Genomic DNA, 12,596 nt, shown 5'->3' on the forward strand with positions numbered 1-12,596 from the left:
AACAAACATCCTTAATTAATATAAAAAGACATCCACAACAAATAGAGAGTATTACATTTTGCATTATTTTTGAAGGTCACTTGACAATATTTTTTCACTGATAATCAATAAATTGAGACAATCATTGAAAATGATAGGTAGTTTTTTGTCTAGTCTAAAAATTCATAGTGTTATGAGTTGTCCAAATTGTTAGGCTTGATATTACCAGGCATATTGTTATGAAATATAATTTTTTTCAAACCTGTTTTTTAATACCACTTCTCTCTTTGTTATTTTTTAAGCCTAACAGTGGCTAGAGAGTAAGGATACTATTGCATTTGAGGTTACTACATGTAAGGTCAATAACAAAATTACTAAATAGACAGTGTATGGAAGAAGTTTTTTCAAAAGATAACTGTAGAACCAAACTGAAAAGAATTCTGATATAAGGAGGAACATATTCGCACAAAACGATTCACCCTTAACACAGCATTTTTTATTGCTCCTAAATGTCACAAGTTCTGAATATTTCATCAAATTAAGATCCAAAACTGAATTTAAAATACATTTAATGGTGAAAATTTCAAACCCTCTCTCACTTTTTGTGTTGGATTCAAAAATTACTTACACTTAGAAAAATTTTAATGAAAATAAACCTTTTATTAAAGCATTTAATTATTGACAGAAACTTACCAGAAAATTGATTTGTATCTAAATGTTCCTAACAGTTGACCTAACTTGAATGTTAGCGATAAGGCACCTAAATATGAAGTAAAAAAACCAAAAACAGTCAAACATGGCTGTAAAGAAATATGACCAAAAGACAACAATAAAAACAAAACACTACACAGCAAATGAAAAGCCGCGTAGCACTGATTATATCAAAAATTGGGTGGGAACTGGTATTTCTGTGCCTTCTAATTCAAAACTTGATAAGAGACGAATGGTCTTTAGATAACCCTGGAAACCCTGTATTTTGTTGTTGTAAAAAGAGTTGGAACCTTAGCACCTTCATGGGGGTCATTGGATTTGGTATAACGCCTGTTGTAAGCCATTCTTAAAAAGAGTAATTTCTGATATTTGTCAACAGACCCCAAAAATAAAAGGATAACCACTACAAAAAACTATTTTAAGAAGGCTAAAACTCATCAAATATACCAGGCTTATAAATTTATAAGACTTATCTGTGAGACTCAAATCAAAATGTATACTGCAAAGGTAATTAAAGAATTACAATATCCAGGATTCTGGACTTGCACACAGGTGGAGTTTAATAAGCACTTGTCCCTTATCTAAAGAAAAATTGGAATTAAACTTAACAAGGACTCATTCAGACCTTTAACTGTGCAATTATCACTCATGTGAAAACGAGGACAGATATTAACAGGATTATGATAGTATTGAAAATAGCACAGACATCTAGAATTGCATCTGGTACAGTAAAATTGTACCTTTTATGATGTAACATAATGTATTGCAGAGGTAAATTATTTGTGCATAGCAAATTTTAATAACAGATGAGTTAGAATGGTTTGGTCAATTTCTCAGATACTATAAACAATAAAGCCACTGTGTTTGGTGTGAACAATGATTGTACAGATTCATTTGACCTTGACCGCAAATTCATGGTTCATTATTGACTTAAATATTGAATAATTTCTTCGAATGCATGTTGTTTGGAATGGTTCATCCGACATTGTTTATTGGTCAATAGAAAATCTTTGTCATAGATTATATGATCATTTGGCTAAATGCATTTGGTGTATGGTATGATTAATATTGTAAGGTGTTCAAATCTGTCTGTCAGGGTCCATCTGACATTAACCTCATTTACATTGATCATTGATAATGTGGTACGTTTAGTCTGACCTTTATTTCGAATTTGCAGGTGCACTCTTTTTCATATAAAAACCTGTATTGCATAGATACAACTACATATACATATAAATAGATGATTTTATAAATTCCAGATGTACTATTTTTAACCGGATTTTTGTGACAAAAATGTCGATTATTGATTTGGGGATGTACGGTGGGCGGCAGCCAAATGTTGTCCATGTATTTACTCATGAACTGTTCAAACAAAGCTTTTAAAATTTTAATATGTTTGTTACTGACAACAAAATGGAGGTCAAGTTCAATAATGACGACTTTGATTTTTACAGTTCTGGAGTTTTGGTTCTTGAAAGATTGAAAAATGGCGTTTCCAGTCCTGTCCGTGCTTTAATTCATGAACCGTTTATCCAAATATTTTAAATATATTTTAAATATTTTATTTTAATATGTTTGTTACTGACAACAAAACAGAGGTCAAGTTCAATAATTACGATTTTGACTTTTACGGTTCTGGAGTTATGGTTCTTGAAAGATTAAAAAATTGTATTACCAGTCATGTTGTTGCATTTACTCATGAACCATTCAGGCAAAGATTTTAATTTTAAAATTTTAATATGTCAAAATGGAAGTCAAGGTCTGATATTGATGATTTTCACTTTCACCGTTTATCAGTTTTGCTTCTTGTGATATTGAAAAATGCCAGGGCACGAATAAATATTAAGTAATCCGGTTTGCTGTCGCTCTGACAGCCTCTTGTTAAAGACCTTTTGCAATTCTGAAGTTTTGTAGAATTTATAGACACCTTCAAAATTTGAGAGCAGAAATTGCATTGGCTGATGTAATAATTACCAGTCTGAGAACAGAATTAAAAAGTTAGTATTGTCAGATCCTTGTAAGCAAAGTTCGGACACATGATCTATATTTTAATCAGTATGAGAATTTTCCTATCATAAGAATGTACAATAGATCAATGTTGCGTAAAACAACAATATAATGACCATATTCAACATACAAGCAAAGCGAAAATAGAACTTGATTAAAATGTTGAATGATCATTATTGTAAGGTTAGTCACAGCTTTACAATAATTTGATCTCACATTTAATCGATTGTAGTCTGTTCATCTTGGTCAACATATGGTTGTAGCAGACAGATAATACTATCTATTGTGACCCCACCAGAAGTTTTAAGGTAACCTATAAATATCAACAGTATATGCGAAAATGGTGAGTCTATTAATAGTACTAGTAATTCTGCCTTGTTGAAAACAGAAATACATAAACGTTTTTTATGGCCCCGCAACGAAGTTGTCGATGCTATATAGTTTTACCCTTGTCCGAAATTCCGTAATTCTGTCATTCCATCATTCCACAACAAAGCATTATATGGAGTTTTTTTTTCTAAACGCCATCAGATATTGGGCTGATGATTGACCATGTTGAGTTACAGATCAAGTTTATGTTTTGTTCCGCTCCGCTAATTTTTGCTGAAATTACGGGCTTTGGACTTAGATAAATATTGAAAATCACAGTTATACATATTTTTTTTCTAAAGGCCTCCACATTTTGAGCCGATTTTTGATATGGGAGATTACCATCATGCTTGTGTCCACATGTGTTATTGAAATTTCAGATTTTTCAACTTTTTGGAACGAGACCATTCGCTTTGACACATCCAGTTTATATTATCATTTCTCTTATAACAAATATTTTACGTTTTTGTCATTTGATTGTTTTATTGAAAAAAAAAGAAGATCTAAGCTTGTTACAAAAACCTTTCAATAGAGTCATGATGAAGAAAGACTTGAAGTCGACTAAACATATAAAGTTTTACTGTCCCTCTCACTAATTAGTTGACACTTACGATATGTCTGTGTCTCAGCCGACACACGACTAATTTTTTTCTTCGGATACCAGAAAATCGTCTGTAAACTCACGCGCTGTGTCCTATTTCTGATTGTGATATTTTGACTCAGAATAGCGGTGAGGCATGCATGCAAATTACGTGACGCTTATCTAGTTGAAACACCGGATCTCGTTAATCCCATGCAAGATATATGAGATTCCTCTGTTACCTTCAACTTATACCACGATTAAGCCTCATACTAGCAAAATGTCAGTTAAGTCAAGCATGGAGACAACATTATCTTGTACTTTCTGATAGTTAATTTTAGTTACCGTTGTTAATCAACGAAGGCAAACTATTGCTAAAACAGGGCGATACATATATGTTAACAGCATATTCCTATTAATATCTTTTCATAAAAAATATACTTCTCGAGATCTGTATTATAATACTTCGAATTTGGTTCTGATTCTGACCAACATTTTTGTATGTTTTTAGGCAATAAATAAAAGTTAATTAACTTATCATTATAACCATTTGCAGGTTTCCGTTAAACGGATGCAAATCTGTTTCATTGACTGATATATTCACGTTTTTTAACGTTTGTTGAGAAATGTCTTGGTAACTTGATTTATTGAAAAAAATAATTTCAGTGATTTTTTATGTAAAAGGTGGTTGTCGTGCATTTTCTAGTAGAACAAACGCAAAATTATGGCTATCTCGTATCCAATCTATTCTACAAGTATTTCTTCCTTTATCGATATTTTTCCGACGTAGTCGGTATAGTTTCGGTTTGTGCCCTTTGAACTTAACTTAAGGACGCTTAACTATGGCAACACAATACGCATGCTCGAAAATCCTTTCTGTGATTGGACAAAATGCTGTCATGGTGGGTGATTTGGTAGCCTGGGATCCGGCCCAATCTAGCTGCGCGTCGTAAGGGCCAGGTGGGGAACAAATACCATGTGATCGATTCAGGGCCAGTTGACTCTGAATCTAAAGTGAGGCTGAATAAATATTTGCATAAATTTTGATGTTTGATGTAAACCAGCACAATTGGAATCCAATTGACACCTTGGACATGTGAAATCTTAAACTTTTAACTTTCTCACCAGGCGATTGCTGATAAGAATTAACCCTTTTCTGCTTACTAATTATCATCATACTACTAATTAGATATGATAACACTATACATCAATTCATAAAGAAAAATAATTACAGTCTAATTTTTACTAATTGATGTTAAACAAGAATTGATTGGATACAGATGTAAAACAAACATTGAGGACAAAATTAGTATTAACCAATCATTGACAGGCAGTACATTGATACACGCCTGGCTATACTGACAAGATTAGCCAGGACCCCAGGCTAAGTGATTTGGTTGTGTTTGATAAAACGTCTCGTTAATTATATGGTGATGGAAAGCAAATGAAAAACTATAAATATTTGAACTAGATGTTACAAAGATTTATATTTTTATTAAAATAATCGTTTCTCCAATAGCTCTTTGCATCCGTGACAGCTGTTTATTTGGGACAATTATATAATTTTTAATGTAAACTTTGTTGTACGAACGTAGATAACTTTTAGAACGCACCTACGCATGTGAGATTTCCGCGGGGTTTTGGTGAATGTAAACAGAAAGATACGAGGACCGAGAATACTGAATACAAACAGAGAAAACGTTATTTAAATGGTATCTTTGTGCTTCTGGTGGTTATCGAAATGATAGTTTTAAACATATACTCAAATTTAAATACGTCGGATATCTTTTTTAAAGATAGTTCTTGTTTATGATACACTTTTATTTAATTCTTTGATGAAACTGTTTTTATAGATGTCCAAAGTAAAGCTAGAAACCAGACTTAATTTATTGAATGGTGATACATAAAGGAAAAGGGAATATTGACATGTTTTGATCTTCATTTTTTAAAATATATTATTCATTAAAATCATTCATTCTTTTGTAAAGGTTAATTTGAATGAGGTTTTAAAGTTGAATCATTAGTAAGCCTTCAGAGTTTAAACATTCACTCAACATTAATTCACATAGTTCCAATAAAATACAATACAAAGCATGTCCGTGACATAGATGTCATCAACATTTACAGAGTCATTTAACCTGTTTACAAATTTCATGCTCGTGGCGTCATACGGATCTATACATGAGTATTTGTGTTGGTTGCCATGAAACTTAATGATTAACTAACAATGGAAAAACAATATTCGAAATATTACATCATATTTGCAGATTTAGTATTTTTCATTGACGTGTTTTCTTAAGACTAGTTCAAATTATCATTGGGAGCAGCAATCCGTGTGTATGACATTATTAAATGATAACCTGTCAGTATTAGCTTATCAGGGAAAGTAAACAGTGACACACCACACACAGTATCATTTACGACATCTTCTTACTGTTGTAAGTTTAAAAGCAAATACAATGCTTAGAAACCATTTGAAAATACTCAAGACGATTTCATTTATTTTATGAGTATCGAATGATTGGTATTTGTTCTTTGCAATGAGCAAATATTGGTAATAAAAAAACAAAGATACCAGGATTAATTTTTTTTTATTTACGCCAGACGCGTGTTTCGTCTACAAAAGACTCATCAGTGACACTCGATTCCAAAAAAGTAAAAAAAAAATTAATAATAAAAAAACCGGATCGCAAAAGAAGGTGTAGAATGTAACATATAGCAGTGACAATCAGACCGTTTAGGAAAACGATAGAGTGCAACTCTTTTATCTTTATGTTTATGCCAAAGAAGATATTAAACTTTTAGAAAAACAACAATGAAACATTCCCCATGAATATTTGTAGAAATGGAATGATTGAATATAACATCCGTCAATCAATAGTCGTTAGGACGTCTGACGAAATTCTATAAAGCCTGTTCATTTCTTTGGTGAAAAAGAAAACTCACAAAATATCATCAAAAGGAGTAATATGCTGTGTTTTCCAAAAGAAACAATAATAGATAATCAATTAAATACCACGGGTTGAATCATTCTTCCAAAAGTTCTATGACTATAGCATAGTTTGTTATGAAAGTACAAGCTTTTATTTCGCATACACAAACATATTAAAAATAATTACTTTTTTTCTTCAATTTTTATATTCAGCTAATGACGTTTTAGACAAATGATGCACTTATAGAAAGTGAGATAGTCGTTAGTACTTTTAAAAATGTTTTAATATATAGACAAAAATCTTATCTTATCAGTCTGACGCCGAATATCATTTATATATCTGCTTTAGCAACGTTTGGCATTCACAAGTTACTAAAGCAGATATCATGTCTTACATATTTGTTTTTCGTTATTTTTTTTACATAAATAAGGCCATTAGTTTTCTCGTTTGAATTGTTTTACATTATCTTATCGTGGCCTTTTATAGCTCACTATGCGGCATGGGCTTTGCTCATTGTCGAAGGCCGTACGGTGACCTATTGTTGTTAATGTCTGTGTCATTTTGGTCTTTTGTGGATAGTTGTCTCATTGGCAATCATACCACATCTTTTTTATATCATGTATGTATCAATTCACAAACTAATCATACAAATAATTTTGTAAATAATTATTGGTGGTATCTATCAAGTAAACGCATACACTAATTTAGACCTCTAACACAAATTGTCAGTTGATGCCTACGATAAATAAAAAAAAAAAAAAAGAGAATTAAAAACCAATTCTTCAGAGAACAATTGTAGGTCTTTCCACCTCGATAATAAGAATGAAATTTAAAAAAAAACAATGTTAGAAAATGTCACTCCTGGTTGATATAATTTGGTTCTTCAAATTGATATAAAAAATAAGATTAATAAGTATATGCAGAAGACTTAATTGTTTTCTGAACAAAGGTCAAAATCTAGAACATCAAATTGACCTTTGACCTTGACCTCAATATCAAGGTCATAAGTCAATGATCTCAAATCAAAAGACCCCAGGTCAATCATTTGTATGGTTGTGGAGAAATACTGATTTCAAATACATCAGGGGAGAAAACTCTTATAAGGGTTAACCAAAACACTTCGATTGAAATAGGTTGAAGTTGCGCCTTTTTGTAAACAGTAATTTGGCAAACAAATCATATAATTAACTGTAACAGTTTCTTTTGAATAACGATAACAAGCAAAATTCAAAAATTTATAACATGACCTTGACCTTCGACTTTGATCTCAATTTCAAGGTCATAGGTCAGTGAACTCAAAACGGAAGACAGGAGGTCAATCACTTGTATGGTTGTGGAGAAATACTGATTTGAAATACATGAGGGGAGAAAACTCCTATAAGGTTAACCAAAACACTTTGACTGAAATAGGTTGAAGTTGCGCTTTATTGTAAACAGTTATTTGGCAAACACATCAAATCATTTACTGTCACAGTTTCTGTTGAATAACGATAACAAGCAAAATTCAAAATTTAGAACATGACCTTGACCTTTAACCTTGACCTCAATTTACTTCAAATGGACCAAGGACTTCATATCAAAAGACTGTAGGCCTCTACGACTTATAACGTATGAATTTATCCAACAAATCGCCTATCTTAAATTTTCAAAGGGAAATAACTCCCATAAGATGTCTTCCGATTACTCAAGTCAAATAAACCAAATCATTCTCAAGAGTAGACGAACAATTTGATGAAAAAAGTTTGCTAAAATCTTTTACGGTTATAGAGATACAGCGATAACAAGAAAAAGAGGGCGCGGGGAGATAACTCCTATAAGAGTAAGTGTTCGGTGACACAGGGTGTGTTTTGAAACCCTCATTACTGTACAACATCATTGGCCAAAAAATCCATTTGATATGTTGTAAGACAAAAAAGCATCTCAGACGGCAGAAGAAGAAGAAGAAAAAATAATAATCAGAAGAAAAACAAAAGGTCTTTCCACGAAAAGTGGAAAGACCTAAGTATTAGAACAAAAACGTTGCACTTATGAAAATCAATAAATCAAGAATACTATAAGCTGGTAGAGCATTTTTTAAGGATAAAATAAGCTAAAAATATTGATAGGTCATGGACCTTCTTTTCGAGATATTTGAGATTTAACATATGGCGGGAAAAGGCTGACTCGGACTTTTACCTTATGTTTGCAATGGTATTATTTGGGTCACAAAACAAAAAAGAAAATCAAAAATCTTCTAAAATTTTGGTAAATAACCTTTCAGGATCTATCAAATCTTATATGAAAAAATAAAAGGTGTTATTGGGCAAAATATTTTACCTTGTTTTGTATGGAAAAATACCAAGGAGTCCGAAAATTTGACACAAATTCCAAAACCTCACCTAAGTACATCCTTAACATACATTATTAACTCTGTATTTACATTACTGTTTATGTGGTTCATAAGTGTTACTCGCTTCTCGTTGTTTATATAGATTAGACCGTTGGTTTTCCCGTTTAATAGTTTTACACTAGTAATTTTTGGGGCTCTTTATAGCTTGCTGTTTGGTGTGAGCCTAGGCTCCGTGTTTGAGACCTACCTTGACCTATAATGGTTTACCTTTATAAATTGCGACTTGGATGGAGAGTTGTATCATTTGCACTTATACCACATCTTCCTATATCTATTGTTTGCATGTATGGGCAGATTTAAGGAAAAGCCAATATGGTATATACAGTGTATTAAGCGATTGTTTAAACTGAATGACAACTTAGTCGCAATTTATTTTTTATTTGTTGTATAACTATCCATCTCATTCAAACCATAACAAGCAGATAAAAATCCGACATAGTAGGCAATCATATCATATAAAATCTGTGATTCTCTCAAATGCTATGAGGTCGATAGGTATTAACTAATAAAATTACGGATACTAAGTATTTTATTTTTTAAAATGTGTTTAACTTATTATTAAATATTTTAGGGTACACATTTAAAGTTAGTGTATGTTGCGATAGCAGCAACACGGGTATTTTGTTTAACCCTCTATAAACTAATAAGCGATATATCATGTACAAAAGACTATGTTCACCGCATCTCCTACACTCGAGTTTATTACTTTTCCACACTTTGTTTAAACAAATTTTGAAGATCATTGATGTTACGGACAGTGAAAGCCAAAACATTTATAACATATGCATGATATGCAAAAACAAATGAACTAAACATCATTAGATTATTATGTCCATGCCAACACTAAAACTTTACTTTTAATTTGTTCATTTTATTTCGTATTCTTCAAGTGTAGAAAGTGTACGCTTTATACCATTATTACGCATCATACTACAAAATTATCAGCTAACTTATGTCAAGCATTTACACAACACCATCTTGTACTCTGATACAGTTATTTTTAGTAATAAATATTAGTTATTGAAAGAGAAACTATAACTACGTTTGTGTGATTGATTAAGGCGACATATATGTTTACATCTTATAAACTATTAATTTCCTTTTAATTAAAATATACATCTGGTGATCAATGAACTGATAAATTTAATTTGATTTAACAGCTGACCAACATTTTTGTATGATTTCCAGCAACACATATAAATTCATTTTATTAATAGTACAAAATATATTTAATCAGTTTCGGAGAAGACGTTGTAATATTTTATCGTATTTTCTAACATATACCAAGAATTGAAATAGCTGATTGATTTATTGTAAAATTAAATTCAACGAGATTAACGCGAAGCTTGTAGTCATATTTCCAACAGTTATATACCCCGAACTTCCAAGAGTAAACCTATACGGAAATGCTGTACTACCCATCCCTTCATGTTGGGTTTTCCTTAAATCCAATTTCACCGCGACAATATTATTACAGTTTTTGTTAAATTGCCATGCTGTTCATGGTGTGTAAAGTTTGTAAATTTTACTGAATATCTGTTTTCTTAATAGAGATATGCAGTGTTTTGACATTCGGTACATACTTCCAGTCAAATTGGTGGTTGCTTAAGGCGACAGTAGTTTATCGATGTTAAAATTTCGTAAATCGACCAGGTATCATGGTATCAACCTGAAACTATGCTAATTCACACGATTTAAAATGTTACAAGGGGTTACATTATAGACCAGACAACAACACTAATATCAACAGACATTAAACTGCTATAAGGTGAGATTCTGATACATTTCATCAGTCAACAATTCGTGTTGATGACCATATGCTATGTAGTGTCGATTACCATCGTTCTTCCTTGTGTTGTAGTTTGATTTGCAACGAGCAAATGCCTGTTAATGAAGTCCAAATTGTCGTCTGAACCTGTTGGAGCGTGACATATAAACCTAGATTAGTAAATGATATACGATTGACCAGATACTGTTACTGCTCATAAATGAGAAGTTGATAATTGGAAAATTGAAATAATCATGTTTGTTATAGATTCTTATTGGAAGTCGTCAATCGTTGTCAATATTGAGGAAAAGTCAAAATATGAAGCAAACCTTCTACTTTTGATAGTATCCTAAATATATCAAGTCCAACATTGTAAAATAGAGTCTAGCTACCGTTCAGACCACTCCATTGTGGTTCTAGAACTAGAATTTAACCCTTTTATACGTGGTAAAGGACTGTGGAAGTTCAACAATTCTCTACTGCATGTCAAAGAATATATTGATATTGTTAAAGAAAAGATTTTAGAAGTAAAAAAAAACAATATGGTGCATTGGTCTATAATTTTGAAAGTATACAGGAAATTTGTAATGATGATCTCCATTTAACTATTGATAACCAATTATTTCTTGAGATATTATTATTAGAAATTAGAGGTAAAACTATCTCGTATTCGAGTTACAAGAGAAAACAAAGGGATATAAAGGAAAAAAACTTTTACAAGAAATTGAATTTTTAGAAGCTGCTTTGAATGAAAAATCATGGCAAATTTTAGAAAGTAAGAATCAAGAGTTAGAAATGATAAGACAAGAAAAATTGAGGGGTAGAATTATACGGTCTAGAGTTAAGTGGGTCGAGGAAGGAGAAAAACCATCAAAATATTTTTGTGGGCTTGAATCAAAAAATTTTACAAACAAACTTATCCCAAGAGTAGAGTTAGAAGATGGGAAAGTTGTTGTTAACCAGTTTGATATCTTGAAGGAGGTTAAAACATTTTATGAAAATTTATACAAGAAAAGGGAGGTTAATTGTTGTAAAGCCAGTGATTTGGAAAGGGATCTAAAAGATTGTAATTTTAATAAATTATCTGTAGAGGAACAGATGAGTCTAGAAGGGGAGATGACTATTGATGAAGCAAGTTGTGTTTTACAAAAGATGAAAAATGATAAATCACCTGGATCTGATGGTTTTTCAACTGAATTTTTAAAGTTTTTCTGGAGAGATTTAAAGTCATTTGTTGTAAAAGCATTAAACTTTGGATATATTATTGGGGAATTATCAGTTACTCAAAAACAAGGGATTATAACATGTCTGCCAAAAGATAATAAACCAAGACATTTTCTTAAAAATTGGCGACCTATATCATTATTAAATACTGTTTACAAAATTGGTTCAGGAGTTATAGCTAGTAGATTTAAAAAAGTGTTATGTAAACTGATTGATCTTGATCAGACTGGTTTTATTAGTGGGCGTTATATTGGGGATAATATTAGATTAATCTATGACATTTTACAATTTACTGAAGAAAATGACATACCTGGTTTAATACTTTTGATTGACTTTGAAAAAGCTTTTGATACTATTTCTTGGGATTTTCTTTATAGTGTTTTAGAATGTTTTAATTTTGGAGAATACATTATAAACTGGGTTAAAGTGTTCTACAAAAATATTTCATCTGCTGTTAATCAAGGAGGTAACCTTTCAGATTTTTTTAAGGTAGGACGTGGTTGCCGTCAAGGTGATCCTTTATCACCTTATCTATTTATACTGTGTGCAGAAATTTTAGCAATCAGAATTCGGGGAAATAAAAAAATATGTGGAATAAATGTGACGAGAGTAGAACATAAGTTATCACAATTTGCC

This window comes from Mytilus galloprovincialis, chromosome 12, assembly GCF_965363235.1.
Source record: "Mytilus galloprovincialis chromosome 12, xbMytGall1.hap1.1, whole genome shotgun sequence".
In the NCBI taxonomy this organism is placed as follows: Eukaryota; Metazoa; Mollusca; class Bivalvia; order Mytilida; family Mytilidae; genus Mytilus; species Mytilus galloprovincialis.